At 40.8% G+C, this 24,447-nt stretch overlaps 1 long non-coding RNA gene across 5 annotated transcripts in view; it reads right to left on the bottom strand.

Moving 5' to 3' along the window:
- LOC106782324 (uncharacterized) overlaps positions 1-24,447 on the bottom strand; it is a 363,318-nt gene that overhangs the window by 41,796 nt on the left and 297,075 nt on the right. For 4 of the 5 annotated variants that reach the window (XR_002802169.2, XR_002802167.2, XR_002802174.2 and 1 more), the window contains one exon: positions 2,092-2,315. The exons of the other annotated variant lie outside the window; for it this stretch is intronic. This is a non-coding gene — a long non-coding RNA (uncharacterized lncRNA). The remainder of the gene's footprint in view (positions 1-2,091; positions 2,316-24,447) is intronic. 5 annotated transcript variants of the gene reach the window in all.

Here is a 24,447-nt window from a genome sequence, read left to right as displayed (position 1 = left end):
GGGATATTCGTGGGAGCTCAGAGAAGCATTTAAACTTCGAGATGAGTAGCTCAAGTCTGTCCGAATCCTGAGCCCCCTCTAGTCAGACATCCCTAGTCTAAACCTCCTACTTATATCCTCCACAGTCTCAACATTCTAGATGACAAACACTGAATTCATCACACTAAACTCCCACCCTTGAAATCCTGTCCTAACTCCTCAAAGGACACCTGCTGAACATTAAACTCAGATTGAATTTCAAAGCCAAAAACCCGCAAAATAAGGAGAGGTCAGATTTTTCAAAGCACTTGCCGATAAGCCTTTTTAGTGTCCTTTAAAGTGTTCATGAACGGTGTCAAGTTTTCCCAGTGATTTTTGTATCTGCTCTTGGCTCTCCAGATGTCTGAAATTGCCAACTGTCCACATGGTCGGAAAAGTTTAACCATGTGACCCAGTAGAGAGCAGACAAAACACACATGTGAAAATGAAGCCAAAGGTCACGGTTTCATCTTAATATGTACATGTCCATATTCGAATTTTCATACTAGTGTTACTAACTTTGTTAGTAAAGTCATATTAATCAGCATAGCAAATAGAACTCCATCAGCCATTTGCCATGTGAAAAGCACACAGCAACACAGCAGAGCCTCATACAGTGCCTGGCACACATATATTGTTGAACTAATCAATTGATAGTGTTTGACATCTTCTGCTGAACAGTTATCTACGGAAAAAAAGAAAAGCTTTCTCCTTTACTGGTCTTCACAAATATTTCTAGATAACTTTTACATTTAAGATGCTATCTCCATGATTGCCTTTTGTTATATTTAATAATAGGTAATTCATATGAGTATTAGAAAGTTGTTAAGAACAGACAGGCAAAATAAAGACATGCAATTACTCTCAAGTCACCTAGAAATAACAACTTTTAGGTTTCTATATAATCTCCCAAACTATTTCCAATGCCTGCACATTCATGTATGCAGGCAACACAGGTATTTTTTAAAAATAGGATCATAGAAAAATGACATTATTTTAATGCCTCATTTGGTATTTTATTGTACATTTCTACTGTAATTTATTTGACCACCCTAATACTCTTTAGACATTTATAATAAAATAAATGAAAAGTAAGTTTGTGATAAAGTGTTCTTGTAATAAAATCATTTTACACATGTTTGATCATAGTCTTAGAACAAATCTGCCTAGAAGCTGTATTGCCAGAAATATGAATAAGCAGATTTTGTGGCTTTTGACCTTATATGTTGCAAAATAATCTCCAGATAGTATAAAACATTTTCCCCCAAGTAGTATGTTTTTTCCAAACCTACAGTGACACTGAATTTTATAATTATTCTCAAACATAGCCAGTTTTGATAGTTAAAAATTGTATCTTGTTTGACTTTACACTGCTTAGAGAGTGACTGTTCATATATTTAAATACAAATAATATGCATAATATTTTGAAGCATCAGCTTGAAGGGAGACTCATAGTCAGTATCATGGACAAGCATCTTTGAGCAACTAATAACTACTAAAAAGGTACAACGTATATTGAAGTCCTAGTGTTAACTGTTCCCATCTTTTTTTTTAAGATTGCTCAAAACTTTTGGAGAAATTTCCTAAAACTCAACACACATCAAAATGGTTCAACTTAAGATGAGACACGCTTGGGGTTTTTATTTTGCCTTTTTTTTACTAGCACCTCATCTTACAGACACTTAACAACTTAGAAGTTCATATTCTCTCATTATCTCAGGGCCCACTTAAGTTTTGCTTTAAATTGGTATGTGTATGTGTGCATGCACGCACACACATGTATGTACATATATGTATGTACACACATTTATACATATGCAGATATATATTTGATTGACATATAGGTACCCACACATATAGACATTACACCTTGCATTTTCCCCCTTAGTCTCAGTAAATCAGCTACTGGGATGCCATCAGCTACAATTGCTCTGTCTCACAAGGAGGAGGGGCTTGTCTTAGCTCTGCGAGGAGGGGGCAGCCCCACACAATCATCATAACTGACATCTATGGGCAAGACGCCAAGGTACACCTCAATCACGTGCGCCTGTTGGAGAATGCTCACTCACGCACCTGCTTCAACGGTGTGAGTTCAGCCTGTGGGTTTTCCTTGATTGATGTTGGTATAACTGCTTCACGTTCTCTGTGGGTGAAGGGAAGTGGGCTCTGCTCAAAGCAGTTTGTGGTGCTTCGCACTTCCACTTGATATGACACAAGGAACAGCAAGTTACAGAGGTGGGCGCATGCGCCTGTAGGCTCTCCTCGCCCTCCATGATAGACCAACAGGGGCACTCAACCTTAAAATAAAACAACAAAAAAAGAGGCTTTGAAACCAGGAAACAAGCAAGCGAAGGAAGCATCTGTCTCTTTCACTCTGAACAAACCTCCTGCCATGAATCACACACACACACACACACACACACACACACACACACACACAGACCCCACTACCCCAACCACCACCATCAGAGGACCATTGATTGGACTACCTCCAGGCCTCCTTAGAGACTTTTAATTTTTCTTGACTAAGCGAGTTTGTTACTTGCCCAAACTACAACAGTATTCATGGAAGCATTCTGACCCACAAAAATAGGGGAAAAAACGCCCACGTGAGCAAACTTGACAACTTGCAACAAGGTTCAGTCTATCCCAACTAAGAGCAGGTTGCAATAAATCATGTCCACGCGGATGGTTGTTCATCTTTTCACAGCCATTTCTTATTTTTGAAACAAACATGAAAAAAACTGATTTTGGATCTCCGGTATCCCACAGCCAAACCCAGTCTGCCATGCAGACCCCCAGATGAATGTTCTGGCAAGACTCCAATGGATTCACTCACTCTCACACTGTGCTCTCCTTTCAGTCTCCTGTACTATGAGATTTGAGGCAATAACTCTAACTTTAGAAAAAACTGATAACAAGGAAAATCCAAATAGAAAATACCTGTATAATCTAGCAAAGGATATGCAAAAAAATTCACCAATTGAATACCAAAACACTCCTAGCTTTTCAAACCACTCCATACACGCAGTCAGAGGACCTGTAGAGGTTCCAGCAAAACTACAATAATTGTATTTGATTGAACTAAGTAAAATTGTCATTTTTGTATAATTGAAATAAAGACAATTTCATATGGATCAACCTAAATATTTCCTCACATTTAAACATGCCAAAATACTTTTGGTGATTTGGACAAAACGTTTATAAAGTACAGAGAATCATCATTTTTTTCATCCTCTCATTTTCAGCCACACCCTCCTCTCGTCTCCTTCCCTCTTTCTCCTGACCTCCTCCCTCAACAGTGTCAGGTGGAGGCGGGGAACAAGGAGGGATCCTGAGTCGTCACCTGGAACCAGATCTGGGTTTGGGCCAATTTCAAGATCCAGAGGCAGACTTATGCTTCCATTCATAAATTTTTTAAAAATAGGGCTCTAAAAATAATGTTTTCTCCTCTCACGTCTTCTGTTCCAGGACGTTCTCTCCTAATAATGACATTCATTCATCCAAGGTGGGTTTAAGACAACACTTGAAAACATAACTGGTTACACCACCACAGCATTTGATTTCTGAACTCTATAACTGAGATAACCCCAAATCCCTTGTCACGTTGACATCTGTTTTCTCCCACTGGTCCCAGAACCGTCTTGACATTGTCTAGCCACCTTGTCGCCTTCTTTTTAAGAAGCCTCCACTGGAACCCATGCGAGTTTTCCAAACACCTTCACAAAGCGTAAGAGGAAATTATTGTACTGTTATCTTTTACCATTTTGAGACAAGAGTATGCATTTAAGGGAAATATCCACATCTAAAGGAAACCCATCTTTGCAGGAAGTAGAAAAATAGGCGGAAAACCCTGTATTTCTCAACCACATATATAATAACCAGGAAGCCCCTGCCCTCAACCTAGTGTGGCAGCCAAATGTGTGCTGGAACCTTCTGATAAATGTCAAAGGTCAGGCATTAGAAAAATGCCAAAGGAATGTAATAATGTAGAAAAAAATCCTTTGAAATTTTCAAGATTCTGGGAGCACAAAGTGGTGATAAAACGCTGCCTTCCATACACTGCAAGCCTAACAAAAACTAAATTTAATTCCCACTTTTAAGAAAATATATTAATTGATTTAGTTTTCTCATTTCTGTACCTTTCCTTCCATGAAGATTCTGAGTGTCTTCAGTCCTCAGGGTGACTATCAACTTGATTTTGAATATAATTGGGACAAGGATGGGGAGACAGAAACTTCAAGAGTTTAGATCCAAAATTACAAAGTCATAACCCAGTCAAAACGAAACCAAGGGTCTACCTAATGTGACCTAAATTTCAAGATTTTTCTCTCATTAGACAGTGCCACCCTTAAGAGCTCAGTTTCTACTGTATTATTCCCTTAGAGACACTGTAAATTTTATATTACAAGACAAAAACAGAAATATGGGAAGCCCAAGTACATAATCCCCTCATTGTCCTGAGTAGTAGAGGTGTTTATCTGATTTTATAACATGGTCAATGTGACTCTAAAGAATTGGTATCCATTCACCCATGATACACAGCACGTGAAAATTACAGCAATGGCTAACATGTGTAGCAATCCTATGACACACATACACAGCTCTGTTTCAGGGCTGTCGAATATGCTATTCACTTAATACACTTTGCAGCCACCATAAGAAGTAAGGAACCATATGCCATCTTGCACATGAAGAAAAACACTCAGAAAAGTAAGTAATTTGCCCAAATTGGCAGAGCTGGTGGTGAAGCTAGGATTCAAACTCAGTTCCTCCCCATCCCAAAGCCTCTATCTGTTCTCTCCTGAACTTCTCCTACAGGGGCCAATCAAGAAGTAGCTGTGAGGGTGTGAGGTGAGGACTCTAGTGGGCAGCGAAGCCCCTGCTGTACCCACTCAGGACACATATGGGGCAGCTGTAACTGAGACTCAGCTGGTATTTCCCATGGGAGACCGCAGTGCTAGGGAAATGAGATCTGGCTTCTCTGGAAAAATCAACCAGATCTTTAAATACTGGCAGCTAGTTCTTTAAATACACACACATCCTTCCTTGTATGGGCAAATACAACACATGTGAAGGCTGAATCAGGCTCTGCAGGCCACTAACTAGACCATAGCCACCCTACACCGCATTGAATCCCATTTATATACCCACCCGGAAGCCACACGATAGTCCAAGTCCAAAAGTTTCAATGCAGCCCTTATTAATTTATATTACAGTTCCATACACTTTGCAAATCAAAACTCTCCTTAAAACTACGAACAGTTTCAACGGACTGAAGAGAAGCGCAAGTTTTAATAAGAGTAGCATCTATCTTAACACACATTCAATAGCTGCAAAAGAACAGTAAATACCATCACAGCCACTAAGCAGGCAGGTCCAATAGCAGTGACAGCAGCCCCTGGGTTCAATTAGTCCAGCCTTTGCCTGATCTACAAACCAGTGAAAATCTCAGAAAGGTAGACCACAAAGGCAAAAAGCACCCGCAGGAACCACTATCTCATAACCTTTCTTGTCCCTCTTTCCCCTTCAAGTTTGATGATTTGGCAGTTCTGGAACTCTTCCGAGAGGAGTCGGGACTCACTCTGCCAGCCCCAGCTGTTCAAAACTCAGCCCAATCTGTTCCATACAGTTGGCTGTATTATAACAATAATGTGGCTACAGTTCACCTTCATTTGCTGCAAAGATCATTAACCGTCCCTCAGAGAGATATAGCATTAAAGAGAGTGCTCGAAGCATAATAAATGGAAGTCTCTGGGTAACACAGTTCAGAAAAGCTAAGATGATGCCAGCAAGGCCACTTGACACTTTCTATAGTCAGAGAAAAGGGAAGAAAACAAGGGCAGGATGGATGGAAAACCAGAAAGAGAAGAAAAGAATGTGCCTGGCTAACATGTACATTCATGTGAAGAGAGAATAGAGAGGAAATAAAGAAAATCTGAAAGACAACAGGACATTTAATGTCAAATCGCAGTAGAGACAAGATCCTACTTGTCTGGCAGCTCAAGCATTCTACTGTAGAAGTAAGTTTGGAAGGAGAAGGAGAACAGAGAAAACGAATTGCAATCCTCAACAGGAAGAATGCAATATTCTGGACAATTTCTAGTCCTGTACAAGACGGTGAATTCACTGAAACCTGTCTTTAAATCCTGTATCTGACCTCCCATTCATTAAGCTGCTGAATTACTGTATAGAATGGGCATGTCTCTTCATTCAATGCATGCATTCAGTTATTAAAGTCTGACATGAGCTGCATTTGAATCTTGTTCTCCAACCACACCATCTTTCCCCCCAATAAACCTGCACTATGAAAGCACCCAGGGAACAGGGATCTTCACAGAAAGTTTGCACGTTATATAAACATCTGGAAGTTCTTTAGTGGACAATGAGAGCACCAAAAATCAATACTTGTTCTAAGTGAGTTGCAACTGTAGTATTAATCCAAACCAAATTCCAGCCAATAAGGGATAGATTATTGGTGGTTAAGTGGGAATTCTACTGGCAGGCTCTATCTCCTAAGGATTTACTTTCTTTGGAATACACAACTAATATATTTAAAAACAAAAACAATAGCCCCCCCTTACTCTGCATCTTCACTATTTTCTTTACCTTCTTTTCCTTAGTCACATTTATCCCTAGAGCAGTGGTTCCCAGCTGGGGGCAATTTTGTCCTCCATGGTACTTTTTTCGTCGCACGCTGGGGGAACGGGGTGCTACTGGCAATTAGCAGGTAGAGGCCAGGGGTGCTGCTAAATTCTACAATACACAGGAAAGCCCCCTACAAGACAGAATTATCTAGCTGGAAATGTCAATAGTGAGGAGGTTGCAAAACCCAGCCTGAGAGCTGTTTCAAGGGTGAAACTCCCTCCTGTGGATACTCTCTATGGTTTTTAGGAGCAGTAGGGCAGAAGGATGTTTAATTCTAAATGACATCTTGCTGCCATTAAAATACCTTCTTCTCCACTTAATAGTAACATTTAACAGAAACAAAAAGGAAGGTGAGGGACAGAAGTTCAAAATAAAATTAGAATCACGATGGAACCCTGGTAAATCCTATTATACACCAAACTTTGCCTAAGTCTCCAACCAGTGATTTCATTACTAAAATGTAAAAAAAAACAAACACAGACACACACACAAAATAACTCATCTAATTCAATTCACCCAGAAAGTAGTTTCGAAACATATGGACCCAGGGTCCGGCTGGTGGCGTGGTGGTGAAGTTCACATGCTCTGCTTCAGCAGCCTGGAGTTCACGGGTTCAGATCCCAGGCTCGGACTTGCAAACCACTCGTCAAGCCATGCTGTGGTGGTATCCCACATACAAAATAGAGGAAGACTGGCACAGATGTTAGCTCAGAGGCAATCTTCCTCAAGCCATGAGAGGAAGATGAGCATCAGATGTTAGCTCAGGGCCAATCTTCCCCACTAAAAAAAGTAAAAATAAAACATATGGATCCAAAGACAGCAAAAAAAAAAAAAAATTCAACTTATAAAGCGGAAAAACGGCCCTGGCCACCTCTTGCAGAGAGACACACACCCACACACACATACCAGAAAACCCAGAAGACTCTATGTTAAAGCTCTCATACTGGCTTTGAACAAAAGAACCTCACCTGAGGGGGGAAGAAAGCTGGGATTTAACTCTTTCCTGAAAGACGAGAGACAAGCCCCACAATGAGACCTGAAAACTTATAAGCAGTCTTTGATGTATTCGTCTGTCCTCTGCCCAAGAGCTCAGTGGAGCCATCCAAACATTTACGGTGCTTGGTAAAAAATAATTTGCTGTGAGGTAATTTAGTGTAAGCTCAGGTCATATCCCCATCTTGCCAAATAAACAGAACTGCCAACAATCCTTTCCTGCTGCTTTAGCCGTCAGACTGATGTGGCTGCTCACCTGGTTGGCTCCCTTCTTCCCACGGATCCTCACTCGTTTCCTAGGGGTTTTAAGTGTGTGTGGCAGGCTACAGGAAGGCCTGATATGCTTGGGCTCTTTGGCTTTTCTGGATCCCTCTTGGCAGTCACACTTGGCCTCAACTGGGAAGCAAAAAACCAAAAGGGAGGTGCAGTCTTTAACAAGGGGAGAGCTAAGACTTCCCAGCCTGAGGAGAACGTGTCCTGCCCTGTCAGGATGGGGAAATCGCTTTTGAAGTCGAGCCCAGCCTCCCCAGTGCAGACCATCCACCAGCTATTGTTCCAGTGGAGACTTCCACCCGACAAAAGAGAGACACGATGACAAAGGAATTCATTCACTGCCTATTGAATGCTCACCATACACAGGTCCTGGGAGCAGGGAAAACGGACTGGGGAAAGGCCTGTGTCCTCAGAGTAGAAGAAAACATTCCAAAGGAAATCTTATTGGAACAGACTTTTTTTGGCTACATATTCCCTCTTAAGTGAACAGAATATAGCATACAAATTTGGTACCTTCATTTATGAAATTGTCCATGTGTAACTTAAAAGAAAAACATGGATCCAGTTTTGTGACCATCCTAGCCACTCCCTAGATCTAACCTTAAAGCTGCTTTTGTAACCACTGTTGACAGAATCTCTCACCAGTGTGATGGAGATAATAGCAGGTTATTCATCTCCGGTTTTAAAAAGCAGAAAAAATTAAGAGCAGAGGGACGGGATCATTTTTACCGTAACCAGGTCAATTAAGGAAACCTTTACCAGCCAATATACTTATACCCTCTGGAATGTATTAAAAAACCAAAATCCTGTCCATTTCAATCCCAGAAGGAAAACATGCAGAAAGCAGCAGTATTCAGCAATGGGCATTGAAAGTATTTTCAAGTCTGGGCAGAATTCTAGAAATTACTAAATTAGCCAATGATGTTATGTTGAACAGAACTCTCATCCTTAATGTAATTATATTAAAACTCCTGAAGATTTCTTTCCTCAAAATGCTTTCCTCTGATCAAAGGAAGTTAGAGTGAGAAGAAAGGATGTATGGACAGGGCTAGAAGACCAGAAGAAAGGAGAAAAATAAGGCTCACAAAAACCATATCCAAATGCACAATTCAGTAGTTCATTTTGCAAAATGGTAGATCATTCATACACTTCTGTTTACTTATGAAACTAAATTCACTCATTATCCAATACTACCTTGTTAGATTTATTGAATAAATCATAAAAATTTAAATCACAAAATGAACTATATACCAAAATATGGATTTTTATTGGACACCAAGAATGTATTTTCTCCTCAAGTGAATTTTTCTGGAAAAAATACAAAATTGATCATAGCACCTCCAAAGCATCTTCTGGTTTCCCTGAATGAGAACGTTGTAAACAGTGTAATCAATTACACGTGTGTGTGTGTGTGTGTGTGTGTGTGTGTGTGTGTGTGTATGCATGTTTTTATTTTTATTTTTTTCTTTTTGAGGAAGATTAGCCCTGAGCTAACATCTGCTGCCAATCCTCCTCTTTTTGCTTAGGAAGACTGGCCCTGAGCTAACATCCATGCCCATCTTCCCCTACTTTCTACATGGGATGCCTGCCACAGCATGGCTTGACAAGCAGTGCGTAGGTCCGCACCTGGGATCCGAACCGGCGAACCCCAGGCCGCCGAAGCAGAATGTGCGAACTTAACCGCTGTGCCACTGGGCTGGTCACTATTTATTTATTTTCTACATCATTTTCTTATAAAGTTTTAGCACCATGCTCTTTTGTCTTACACAATCATGTTTGGGACACGCGGCTAGTTTACTAAGCAAAGTTAATAGTCAGAATCAAGTTACTTGACTATAGCAACCACTGGCAGGGAAATTTTATTTAAGGACATATTTTTCTTGGAGTCAGCCCACTGGCGTAGCGGTTAGGTTCATGTGCTCCACTTCGGCGGCCCAGGGTTTGTAGGTTCAGATCCTGGGCACGGACCTACACACCGTTCATCAAGCCATGCTGTGGCAGCACCCACGTATACAATAGGGGAAGATTGGCAAGGATGTTAGCTCAGGGACCATCTTCCTCAAGCAAAAAGAGCAAGACCAGCAACAGATATTAGCTCAGGGCTAATCTTTCTCACACACACAAAAAAGAATATATTTTTCTGAATAGATACAGTGAACACTACGTTTCTGTGAGTCCTCTTTGAGAATATAAACAAACTGTCTGTGGATGCCCGTCAATGACAATCCTCCTGTAGTTTGTGGAATCTGTGATTTATGCAGGAAAATTATTCACTTCCCTGATGACCACGGAGAAGTCTGCTGAATTTTAAATAATGTAATTGAGGAGACAGTAAGTCAAAACATATAAAACACCCCTCCTACTTCTCTTAGCCATCTGCAAAGTTTCTTAGAAGCACAAACTATTTAACACTGCGTCAGGCAATTTTATGAGTTTCCCAGGAATTGTAAGTTATTTAAACATGAGTATTTTGCTGTCTTGATATAAAACTCCAAATTAGCAAATTTAAGGTACAAACGGAGGAGCTGCCCTCACCGACACGCCATCCTTATCCAGTATGGCTCACAAAGAGGCCAAGAGAACCGGCAATCGGGCATTTAGGTAGTGATCAAAGAGACATATTCTAAAGGCGTAGCAGAAAAATCTAATTTCCTGAGGAAAATAAATACGAAAATGCCATAGAAACAAACGGCAGAAAACCTTACATTCCACTGTGTCATAGTAGGCAGCTTAGATTTCCCCTACTCCCTCAGGATGATTAAAGCCTGATGTGAAAAACACCTACATCTAATGAAATCTTTCAAGTTAACCAGAAAAAGTAAAACACACACTCACACACACACATAGACACACATATACACACAAACAAAAGTAACAAGCAGCAGTCCAGTTTTACCCAGTAATAAATGAAGACTGGCACGGGAGATCCCTGAGCCCTGAGGGTTGGTGGCATTTCCTTCATAAGTAAACTAAGCTGGTTACAATGTTCAGTCTTCTAGCTGTGAGATGCTAGTTATTCCTGTCCTTTGGGTGTCCCAGGCTTTGGGGTACTCTCATCTCCTACACCCTCCCTGCTCACCTTCACCTACCCAAGCCTACTATTCATAGATCTAGCTCAACTGTCTGCTCATGACCACAGGAGGGCTTACTTCCTTCCTCCTTTGTGCCCTGACAGAACTTTCCATTCTGCTAATGAAGCACTTCTCAAATTGCATTGTGACTAGCTGAGTACACGACCCTTTCTCCCACCAGAATCCAAAAACGCCTTCAAAACAGATTCAGCAGCTCGTCTATCTTTTGTCCCCAGGGTCTAGCAGAGGCTCTGGTATATAGTAGGTGTTCAATAAACAGCCATTGCATTAAGTGTGCCAGAGAAATATTATCCCAAAGACTAAAAGAAAAAAGGGTAGAAAGAGCTTGCATATTTTGACCCTCTGATCATTACACTTAAAAGGATTCTAAAGACAGGATATTTTTAAATATCAAGGAAAATATATTCCCAAACAGAAAAAGAGAAACAATTCCATGTAAATTGTCACAAGGACAGTGGACATGATAAATTATAGCTAGGAAACTCTAGGCCTTTGAAACCTATGCAGTATTTCCTTTAATTTGACTCTTTCATCTTTCATGAGATTTGTTTTTCCATCACTGAGTGGTTCCAGCTGAAGACTAAGAGGATGCAGGGACACCTATGTGCAAAGACACAAACTCGCCCACTCTCTCCAAAAATTCCGGGTCCCTATGCCAAGCTCAAACTCTGATTTCCTGAAAGGGTGTCCACAGAGCGTTTCCGAACCGTTCCAAACAACTTAATCCTCTCCCACTCTCTATGCCTTGACTTAAAGTTTACAACTACTGTCCTAAAAAGCGTGCGCTGCTTATAATTAATGACAAAATATGACAGGCTTGGAAATACACACACAAGAAACAACTGCCTAAGTCCACTGAGGCCAAGTCCAGGTTCTCAGGGAGCCACAGTTGCTGGCTCATCAGGCCAAGAGGCAGCACTGCAGAGCGGCTGTGGAGCTACATTACTTGGATTTGTACCCACAAACTTTGGGAACACGGCAAGTTATGAATCCTACTGTGCCTCAGCCTCGGCAGCTGTAAATGAAAAAATAATGGTGCCCACCCCACAGGAGCATTGCACAGAGCAAAAAAGTTAATAGAGGTGAAGCAAATAGACACCTATGTGGCACATGTTAAGCATCAAATAATACAGTTATTGTTATAGGGTCATCTGCGTATGGCCTTGGCTTTTAAATGATTGCTTTAATAGAACATCACAGAAGATGACAAAATGCTCTTCCTGAGCAGGTCTCCACCACAAAATCACTGCCATTTTGAGCATATGGCACAGATAGCAGTATAAAAAGCTCATCCTAAAATATTACTATTTTAGGGCATCTACAGGGCATGAAATTGTTGAAGGTTTTGAAAGGAAATACAGTTGTAGTATTGGTTTTACTACTAAAACCCATGTGATTGCACAAAAAAACACCACCTTTTTGAGCCACATACAACCGAATAAATAAGGAAAACACTATGATGCTTACTAGCAATACGTTCGGAGCCAGGTCGCTTGCCTCCCTGAGCCCGCTGCCTTACCTGTCCAGTGAGATTAGTTACTGTCACAATCATCTTCACCAGAGCTAATGCTTCTGACAAAATTTAGGTGATGTATATGAAAGCATCTAATACGCAGATGATCCATGCAATTGACAAATTTTTATTCCTCTCAGTTTCTATCTAAATCTGTGAACTTTCTGGGATTCACACAACAGTTTTCTAAAACTCTTACTACTTTCTCTCCCTTGCACATTGGATCAGGTCTGAAAGAAAAAAAAATTCTAAAGAAAACAACTTTTTTTCCCCGAAAAACCCCAACCTAATCTTCCTAATGAATGTGTTCCCTATTTCCTTGAGTCAAGAATATCTGTTGCAGGGGGCCAGTCCCACGGCCGAATGGTTAAGTTCGCACACTCTGCTTTGGCAGCCTTGGGTTCACTGGTTTGGATCCTGGGCAGGGACCTACACACTGCTCATCAAGCCATGCTGTGGTGGCATCCCACATAGAAGAACTAGAATGACTTACAACTAGGATATACAACTATGTACTGGGGCTTTGGGGAGGAAAAAAAAAAAAAGAGGAAGATTGGCAACAGATGTTAGCTCAGGGCCAATCTTCCTCACCAAAAAAAAAGAATATCTGCTGGAGTAAGTACATGAGGGGACTAAGAAGGAGTGAACAGTCACCACAAAACCATGCAAAAAAAGCCAACTATGAAAAACGCAATGCTAGTATCAAGTTAACTGTAAAGAGAAAAAACAGTGACCTCTCTCCCCTGAGTTTGGACTTAGCAGACAAAGGGAAATCAACGTATAACATGATGCTCATTTTTCACTTTGAAATAGATGGTGAGCAGTATCTGAGAACACCGAATTATATATCCTTCGAGATATTTCTGCAGGATTAGATAAGACCAAAAAATATATAATACTGAGCATGTAAGTAATCCAATAAAAACCAGATTTTATGTTCTCTCTCCCCTTCATAACTGAGCAACACATAAAATTAAAGATTGGACATAAACTTCAAAGAGATTTGTGTATGGCCTTTTCTAAAATTAACTTTTAAATAGCTTATTTGTGTCCCAAATCTAACATTAAAATTATCTTTGTTTGTGGCCAAAGTGTTTTGATATTAGATAATAGGAAAAGAAGAATTTACCACCTAATTAGATGACAAAGGAAGAGAGTATTTCTTAAACTCCAAATATCCTAAGTTCATATACTGCAAATCCAAATTAGCCACAGTAAGTAGTTCAAGGAATAGATCTAAATTCCTGACCCTATATGATATTTACTTACAGAGTATTAGAAATGAAAACACAAGTCAATGTATTCAATAGATTCTTCCTTTTTTTCTTTTAGCCTTTAGAAGACTAAGATTCGGAAGGATGATGTGATTTGACCAAGTTGGCACAGCTAATAAACGCAGCATGGGGATTTGAGCCCAGAGTTTTCTAAATCCAGCATTTCCCTTTCCCCATCAAACCATGCCTCCTCTGAGAATACACACTCACAAACGAGAGCTGTGGAGGGCACCATTAGAAGACCAGATTGGAGTCTACTAGCGATGGTCCTTGAGAGTTTGCTTTTTACAGTCATGCATCACATAACGATGTTTTGGGCAACAACAAATCACATATATGACAGTAGCCCCGTAAGATTAGTACCATACAGCCTAGATGTGTAGTAGCCCATACCATCTAGGTCTGTGTAAGTACACTCTAGGATGTTCACACAATAACAAAATCGCCTAACAATGCATTTCTCAGAATGTATTCCCATGGTTAAGTGATACGTGACTGTATTCAAAAGGTGTAAAGAGCCACTGAAACTGTTTACTAGGAAAATAACATGTTCAAGAGGAACAGAAATGTTACCTATTACAGATAGATACAATTTAAAAAAAGAATTGAAACATTTCTCCCTGTAACAATGCTTTCTGGTCAGATGCTGACCTCTTTGATTAACAGCTTCAGATACATTGTTCAACAAAGAGTTGGTCAACAAGTCACTCTTCCCAACTTTCCAAAATTTCTAGGATACATCATATTTATCATTTCTATCTCCTATATCCAGACTTTGCCTCCAACAACCATTTTCCTATATTATGAAAATCCAAGGTCAGCTTCTGTGAAATCCACTAAATGCATTAAAAAAAAAAAATGAAATAACTCAGAATAGCCAAGAATATGGAAGGAGAAGAACAAAAGAGGGAGATTAACACTACCCAAATTCAAGACTTATTAGAAAGCTACAGTAATCAAGATAGTTGTGGTACTCGCAAAAGAACAGACAAACAGATCAACAGAACAGACAGCTCAGAAACAGACCCATAAATATAGTCAACTGATCTTTGACAAAGGAGCAAAGGCAATACAATGGAGCAAGGGCAGGTTTTTCAACAAGTGGTGCTAGAACAAGTGGACATCCACATGCAAAAAGAAAATTGAACCTGGACAAAGACCACACACCTTTCACAAAAATTTCTCAAAATGGGCCACAGACTTAAATGTAAAACACAGAACTATACAAATCCTAGAAGCTAACATAGGAGAAAATCTAGATGAACTTGGTAAGGCAATGACTTTTTAAACACAACAACAAAAGCACAATCCACTAAAGAAATAATTGATAAGCTGCACTTCATAAAAATTAAAAATTTCTGGTCTGTAAAAGACACTGTTGGGGCCAGCCCAGTGGTGTATGGTTAAGTTCACACACTCCACTTTGGTGGCTGGGGGTTCATGGGTTTGGATCCCAGGTGTGGACCTACACACTGCTCATCAAGCCATGCTGTGGTGCTGTCCCACATGCAAAATAGAGGAAGATTGGCACAGATGTTAATTCAGGGCCAATCTTCCTCACCAAAAAAGAGACAGAAAAAAGACACTATCAAGAGAAAGAGAAGACAGGTCACAAATCAGAGAAAAATATTTGCAAAAGATATCTGATAGAACACGTTGTATATCCAAAATATACAAAGAACCCTTAAAACTCAGGAATAAGAAAATAACCCAATTAAAAAGTGGGCCAAAGACCTTAACAGACATCCATCAAAGAAGATACACAAATGGTAAATAAGCAGGTGAAAAGATGCTCCTCATCATATGTCATCAGGGAAATACAAATTAAAATAATAATAAAGATACCACTACACACCCACTAGAATGGTCAAAATGTGGAACACTAAAAACACTAAATGCCGACAAGGATGTGGAGCAAGAGAAACTCTAAACTCTTGCTGGTGGGAATGCAAAATGGTATAGGCAGTTTGGTAGTTTCTTATAAAACTAAACATTCTCTTATCATACAGCAGTTGTGCTCCTTGGTATTCACCTAACGGAGTTGAAAACTTATGTCCACACAAAAACCTGCACATGCATGTTTAGAGCAGCTTTATTCATAATTGTCAAAACCAGAAAGCAACCAAGACGTCCTTCAGCAAGAGGATGGATAAAGAAATTGTGGTACATCCAGACAATGGACTACTATTCAGCACTAAAAAGAAATGAGCTAGGAAGCCATGAAAAGACATGGAGGAAACTTAAGTGCATATTACGAAGTGTAAAAAAGCCAATAGGAAAAGATTAAATACTGTATGATTCCAACTCTATGAAATTCTGGAAAAGGCAAAACTATGGAGACATTACAAAGATTAGTGGCTGCCTGGGTTTGGGAAGGTGGGGAGGAATGATTATGGAGCACAGGGAACTTAGAGGGCCATGAAAATACTCTGTATGAATCCATAACGATGGATCCATGTCAGCATACACGTGCCTATACCCACAAATGTACAACACCAGGAGTGAACCCTAATGTAAACTATGGACTTTGGGTGATAATGATGTGTCAGTGTAGGCTCGTCAGTTGTAATAAGGGTACCACTTTGGTGGCGGATGCTGAAAATCGGGGAGGCTATGCATGTACAGTGGCAGGAGGTATATGAGAAATCTCTGTACCTTCCTCTCAATTTTGCTGTGAACCTAAAACTTCTCTAAAAACTAAAGTCTATTTAAAAAAGGAGAGAGAACAAAAGAAGAATGAAATATAGTCATACTGATATTTACAATTTTAATCTTCCTAGAAAAAATGTATAGCACTCCTTATCCTCTTAGATATAGTCAACATAAGATATATTCATAGACAACCAAGCTCCATGACATGCTGTACAGAAACAAACGATTTCAGGTGGAGGACAATAATGAAGGGTAAGATATGCATGAGTAAAAAACACTTATTCATTTAAAGGGTATACTTGTATACATAGGCAGAAAATTGAAACAGCTTTTAAAAATACTCACTCACTGGCAGCCCTGGTTATGATACCGTAGTAAGTGCTATCTTTTGACAAGGGCAAAATAACTCTGGCTTATGCCAATTTGGAATGTAAAAGATATGTATGCCAATCGGGAATGTAAAAAGATAACCTAGACACCACCATCAGAAGCTATGAATACCCAGCTAGCAATCCAGAAGAGACAGAAAGAAAAGGAAAAGGCCCCACATGATGTTATATATAAACTAATATAAAAATGATTCACTTAAGAGATAGTGGTTAGGGGCTGGCCCCACGGCCAAGCAGTTAAGTTCACACGCTCCGCTTTGGCGGCCCAGGGTTTTGCTGGTTTGGATCCTGAGCACGGACCTAGCACGGCTCATCAGGCCATGCTGAGGTGGCATCCCACATAGCACAACTAGAAGGATCTACAGCTAGAATATACAACTATGTACTGGGGGCTTTGGGGAGAAGAAGAAGAAGAAGAAGAAAGAAGATTGGCAACAGATTTAGCTCAGGTGCCAATCTTTAAAAAAAAAAAAAGGGAGATAGTGTTTATGTTGGAAAGGTATACTAGGTTATAAGCAGCTTTTACTCAGTTGATTCAACATCAATGCAAAGCTCATGCCTTAAATGGCTCCATGAACAGTTCATCAGGAGCCAACTACAAGTCTACAAATATGTTTATTTTAAAACAAGAACGAGGACAGGCTGGTTCATTGTCTGTACATCTTTCTGAAGAACAGGCTTTCATATAAAGCTTCCCAAGTGAATACATCCACATTACAACTATCGTTTTGTTGGCTTTCATAAGCACCCGGATATTTTTTCTACATTTTTCCCAAGAAGAATCTATAAACTATCAACAGAGGTTTATGTTAAAGAGAAGCATGTGAGCACCGGCCAAAGCTGAGATTCCATCTCTAAAAGGTCCATTAAAATTCTCCTGTCTTCAGAGAATACCTAAATAAATTCTGATCTGATGATTCCATTTTGAAAGCTTCCAAAAGGAGTGATTCCAAAAGCAATTTCTAGTCTTGAACTCAGTTTAGCAGACTTTTTAGTTATACAGAGTCTACTTTCCAAAAACTCGGTAACAGGCATGACACCAAGTCATATCGACTTCAGTTTCTTCAGTTGCTTTTATGAGATAACTGGCCTTGACCACTTCCCACACTGGGTGGGGCACACTAGTCAGGGTCACAGAAAACTATATTCTATCTCCAACGCGCTTTGAGCGTGGAGCATGTTAATGCAAATGACCAATCTTGAGAAATGTGCTATTCTATAAGCAACATAAAACACAAACATTGTAATCCTTCATAAAACAACTAAACTATAATCAGAAGTACTGCACTTAAAAAAACAGAATCATGGGGCTGGCCCTGTGGTAGAGTGGTTAAGTTCGCGCGCTCCGCTGCAGGCAGCCCAGTGTTTAGTTGGTTCGAATCCTGGGCGCGGACATGGCACTGCTCATCAAACCACGCTGAGGCGGCATCCCACATGCCACAACTAGAAGGACCCACAGTGAAGAATATACAACTATGTACTGGGGGGCTTTGGGGAGAAAAAGGAAAAAATAAAATCTTAAAAAAAAAAAAACAGAATCGTAATGCTGAGAAGAGTCTTGATAATTCAGCCTAGAATCTTATTTCATAAATTGAAATATGAAATAATTTTATATTTGGATATGAGGTCCATAAAAATTAAGCTACTCTGCCACCTTTACAATTCTAGTTAGGGGCAAAACCAAGGCTAGATCTTCAATCTTGACTCCTGACTATTTCTTTTTATTATGTCACTAGAGTGTATTTTTATACCATGTCTATCATTTTTAATCAGATCCCTAATTCACTGCTTTCTCAGGGTTGGGTGTTAATAACTCGTGTTCAGAATTCATCAAAGGTCTCGGTACCACAGAGTATTGCTTAGGGCTAAACCAGGGACAAGCTCTAGGAGAGCTGAGGGCACTGGCTGTTGCAATGGAGTGTAGAGCCTGAAGGGAGAGGCATCAATGCACACACTGAAAAGGCGACTCTCCAATACTGGTTTGGACCAAAACCAGTTGAGAAAGCAAGAGATGTTCATCCCGCTCATCAACAAAGAGAACGTTAAAAAAAAAAAAAGTTAGGCAACTCTGTAAGAAAAGTTACTCCTGCTAGACTAGAAAAAGGCAAGGATGATGAAAGGTAGAGATGGATTTTCTTTACCTAAGTTCCAGGTAGAATGAGGGAGAACAGAAACTTGGAGCAGAGATATTGCAAAAGCCATGAGCTCCCAGGTGAAAGGAAACTGCCACTGATCCATTTTCCCCTCCAACGCTTTAAATTTTGTTCCCCAGGCTCTCAATGTAAAAATGGCCAGTATTGGGAAGAAAGAAATTCCCAGCTCTCACAACTTATGAAGATTGAAACTGGTGATACAGGATTCCCAGAAAGGATAAAGAAAATTCACTTCTTTAGCCTCCCAGGTCAGAACTAGGTAAATACCCACAGCTGGCCATCATGGATGGGAGGGGTGAACAAGGAGGATATGGATACGGATCTTGCTTTTATTGATTTTTGCCTTACCAACAACAGCTCTTAGGCCTAGGGCGATGATAGCTGATGGAGGTGAGACAATGCAGATTGTTGGTCTACAGTCTACTCCTGATAATTTTGGGTGAATGATATAAAACATTGACTCAGACTTCTGGTTGTGTGCCCCTCCCTCTACCCTCTACCAGGTGAGACAAAGAGAGACATGGAGAGTGTCTAACAGAATATGAACTGTCGCATATATCATATCTCATCTAATAGAACCACCACAAAAAAACAAGTATTGGACATATCTCCATTTGACAAATGATGACAGGAGAACTCAGAGAAGTTGCAAAAATTTCCCAGTGCTCACGAGGTAACTGGAAGAGGATGGTTTCTAATCCAGAGTTCCTGACTCCAAGCATCCCATACCATGGGCACTCTCTGAAGGTAATACATTCTCTCTCATTCTTCTATCCTTTGCTTACGTTTAAAGAGCTGAGCAGAAGTTGTTTTTGAAGGTTGGGTTTTAGGAGCGTTTACCAATTTCAACTCTGGGCTCTTCCTACCCCCAAATTATTATTGATAATGTAGAATTGGCTTTATATTATCTCTTAGGAGTTTGGAGGGAAAAATAATCAATTTTTAGAAATAAAACAAAATGTGGACTTAACTTTACATCGGAGGTGGGGGGGGAGGCTAATAATTTTATCTATCTTTGTTCTAGAATCAACAGGGTCAAATCTCCACAGGAAAAGGGAACGCTGTCTTTCAATCAGATAAATGAAGCCTTGTATGTTAATCTTTATACAAGGGATACAAAGAGAATGTATGCAAGTGCGATTAGTGGATGTCAGGAAAAGACACCGCTTGTTCACTGAAAGCTAATATTTTTGGTTCCACCTAGGCTTTGGGGAAATTAATGTAAATCCTTTTGAAACAAGGGTTACTAATCTAAAATAGTAACATTCTTTCTCCTCCCAAGAAAAGCAATCTGTAGATAATCGGGATTTGAAAAGAAGGATATAACTTTTTGAATCTTGTGCCATTGTGCACATGCAATAATTAGCATTCACCCTTAAAGTTATGACGCAATCCCTCTGCTGTGTTGTTCAGAAGCCTTGGTTCCCTATTTTCAGATTAAAATGAAGACTAAGAGGGATTGGCCAGTGGCATATGGTGGCCCTAGTGGTTGAGTTCGTGCACTCTGCTTTGGCAGCCCGGGGTTTGAGGGTTCGGACCTACACACCACTCATCAAGTCATGCTGTGGTGGGGTGCCACATTTAAAATGGAGGACTGGCACAGATGTTAGTTCAGGAACAACCTTCCTCAAGCAAAAAGAGGGAGACTGGCGACAGATGGTAGCTCAGGCCCAATCTTCCTTCACTAAAAAAAACAAAAAACAAAAAAAGAGGACTGAGAGACTGAACTTCAACCACGTCTGAACGTCTGTGGGCTGCTTTCCCCACAACCAATAACCTTACCTAAACTCCCAACTTTAAACTGCTAAAACCATGAAAACGTTAATAATGACCCTTCTTCATTAAACCTCAACTTCCCCTCTCACTTGTACTTTGACCAATTTACTCACTCAAAGCAAGCAACAGCATCCTGCTCAGTTACTCAGTGGGACCTCTGTGTCTTCCCCCAACACCTTCAACCAAAAGAAAACCAAAAGCCACAAAAATCTTCATGATCTCCACACTCCTCCTAGTCCAGTGATGGCAATTATGTAAGCTCTAACTTTTGGAGGGGGGCTTTTGTTTTTTCAGTCGCCATGGGAAAGACCGTGTTTGGGCAGCTCCATCTGCAAGGGGTAATTATTGGCCTTCCAAACACACACACACACACGTAAGGCTGCAAAGAAAAACTATCCATAATTCACGAATTTTTCAAAGAGGCCAAGCGAGTGTTAACCAAACAATGTACTGCTTTGCTACCAACAGAAATAAACAAGGACAGCTGTTTATTACCAATTAAACACAGCATTTTCTGCTGAAGTATTAATAACAATTAATTTGTCCTCATAATTTGATATTTGTCAGGCACTATGGACTAAGTACTTTACATGGATAAGCTCCATAAGTATGTATTTATAATTCCAATTTTACTGAAAACAAATGGGGTTAAGAGAGGTTGAGTAAGCCACACAGAGCTAATTAGTAGTGGAGCCAGGATTCAAACCCAGAGCCAATAATCTTGCTGCACTGGCCGTCACTCACGGTGCCTGATCGCAGCCTGGGATGTAACCACAGCCAGCGTCCAGTCTGGTCTACTGACCTGTGGAAGGGACTCGAACTAACACTCAGCCTGTCTAGTAAAACTAAGAAAAGTGCAAAATATTTTCATTACTAAAATGCCTCTGATCCTAGGCCACAGCAGGAATAGTGATCCTCTTTCATGACTCCAGTACAAAATGCACACTTGCGTGCAACATTCATAGAGCGTGGCCTTTTCCATTTTCTTAATCAGTTTTCATTTCCTAGAGTTAACCCCTTAATTTAACATCTCTTGGCAATAAAAATCCTATGTGCTACTGTGCATTAGAAAGCCAGGGGCCGGCTCCATGGCTGAGTGGTTAAGTTCGCTTGCTCCGCTGCGGCGGCCCAGAGTTCGGATCCTGGGGGCGGACATGGCACCGCCCGTCAGGCCACGTTGAGGCGGTGTCCCACACCCCACAACTAGAAGGACCTGCGACTAAGATATACAACTGTGTACAGGTGGGGTTTGGGGAGATAAAGCAGAAAAAAAAAAAAAGATTGGCAACAGTTGTTAGCCCAGGTGCCAATCTTAAAAAAAAAGAAAAAAAAAACCTTTTAAAAAAAAAAGCCAACTTTGAGCTTTAAGAGATCTGTGAGTATGGACTAATGAGAAGATCAGTTGTTCTCATTTTATCTCTTTTATTTTCCTGGAAGAACAAATAGTTTCACTTTGGCCTCTTCTTTAATTTAGGTAATTATTTAGATTCTTGCGATCTTTACACTGTGCACCTGATTCCTAAGAGTGGGAGGTGTATAGAATTCCCAAAGAAATCTACATTAATAGTGTAAAGTTTAAAATATGATTAAACGAGATTAGGTGATATCGGAAGCAAAGCCTTAAACTAGGCTGGCAATATTAATAATTCCATCTTTTAACAGGTCGACATTTATCCGTAGAGTCTTCAGAAGAGCTGGACTCAAGCTAGCCTCTCCATCGTCCTTGACTCCACCTATCTATGAAGGAATCCAGACAGTGTGGAGCCCAAAGGCCTCCCCTTGTCCATCAGCACAGCATGCCCAGCAGTCACAATGCTGCCTGTAAGAGTTTGGTAAGACTCTGGCTCAAGTCCCTTGGCCTCAGCTGACCCTGTCTTTCTGCCGTATCACTCATCTCCTGGAAAGAAACGTATTTCCAAGCCTCTTCCACATCAGCAGAAGGAAAAGAATTCTGGATCCCTGAGTGTTAAGTGACCTGTATATGAAAAAAAATCCAGCCTGGCTTCCTTAGGAGGGAGATGAGACTGAGGGGGAGGGAAATACAATGAGATACTTTCACTTTGCCAAACTCCCATCCCTTTTTTGGCCTTAGGCAATGCCAGAAGAGAAAGCCAAAAGGAGGTGGGAGGAGAAGTGGAAACAGCTCCTCCTCTTCCCCTGTGCTTCCTGGCTGGCTATCTGTAAACACATCTCCACCACCCTTCCCCACGCAGGAAGCCTGGGGAGATGCACAGGCTTGCCTCACTGCGGGAGCCCTGCCAGCCTCACTAGGTACCTCCATCTCCCTGAGAAGCTGGGCACGGAGGGCGGTCAGGGTGGGGGCAGGGTGGACCCAGGGAGGACCCAGGGAAGCCCATCCGATGACAGTGACCTTTCCGCTAACAACCAGAACTCTTGGTGTTGCTTCCCAGAGGCAAATGGAAGGGTGTCTGGAAAAAGAAAAAAAATCAAAATGTTTTCTTCCTTTCCTTCTCTCAGCACCAGACTTTCAATCTTCGCCTAGATGCTGTATCCCAAGTGGGGAGCAGGGTGCACCTGGCTGGGGGGAATCCCCAAGAGGACAGGAGAGCAATTCTGCCTGTGGGAGTGAAAGGCAGGCCACAGAGCAGTGAGGCTGTGGTGCTGAAATCCCAGCTCACAGACCCAGGGCCAGAGCAGAGCCTGTCATTAAATGCAAACTTGCCAGCGGCTCTCTTGACACGAGGCAAAAAGTTAATGTCTGATGGACTGGGGCCCATGCCAAACTCCAGCTCAGTGCCCTCCCCACAGAAGACTAGTTCAAAGGAATGAGGTCTAGTAGGGGCAGAACAATCCAGGTCGGCTCCAGGGAGCCCGTCTTCTGGACTTCTATAACCCTCCATGCACACCTCCTCCCAGAGCACTCAACACCGTCATTAGCACTTTATTGATGTATCTTGCCCACTAGGCAGAGCAGAGGGCTGGCCCTTTCCGGATTTCAAGTCCTTGGCTAAATATGCTAGGTCTGCACTGCCTAATAAGGTGGCCACGAGACACGTATGGCTCTTGAGCACCTGAAATAGGGCCAACCCAAATTAAGAAGCGCTGTAAGTACAAAATGCACAGCCGATTACAAAGACTTAGTATGAAAAATAAAGTAGACTATCTCATCAATTTTTTATATTCATTACATATTGAAATACAATATTTTGGATATACCAGATTCAGTAAAATGTATTGTTAAAATTAATTTCACCTTTCTTTCTTCACTTTTGTTTCCCACGTGGCTACTAGAAAATTTAAAGTCACATACGTGGCTTGCATTATATTTTTATTAGACAGCATGGTTCTCTGTCCACTACTACTGTTGAATGAATAAATGAAAGAAGGTTGACTTCAGATCAGCATTAATATTTTTAAATCAACATATAAACAGTCAACAGAAATGGTTAAAAAGGAGTGAGGCATCGTTGTTTTCCGAAATAACTTTTGTATCTGGAGCTACATTTCATTTTGAGTCATCTGCTGTTGAGAAAATGCTTACTAAATCACCCAGGACTCCAAAAGGATGAGAGGGCAACAGCCTCTTGGCCAGGCCACACCACTGAGGCCAACTCAACCTTCAGTCCTCCGGTGGGGACCTCGAGCAGAAGACCAAGCACACACGCTGCAAGGAACTGTCAGAAGGAGAAAAAAAATAATCTGGGA

This window comes from Equus caballus, chromosome 20 (assembly GCF_041296265.1).
Source record: "Equus caballus isolate H_3958 breed thoroughbred chromosome 20, TB-T2T, whole genome shotgun sequence".
NCBI lineage: Eukaryota > Metazoa > Chordata > Mammalia > Perissodactyla > Equidae > Equus > Equus caballus.
This window is presented reverse-complemented; position numbering and strand designations above follow the sequence as displayed.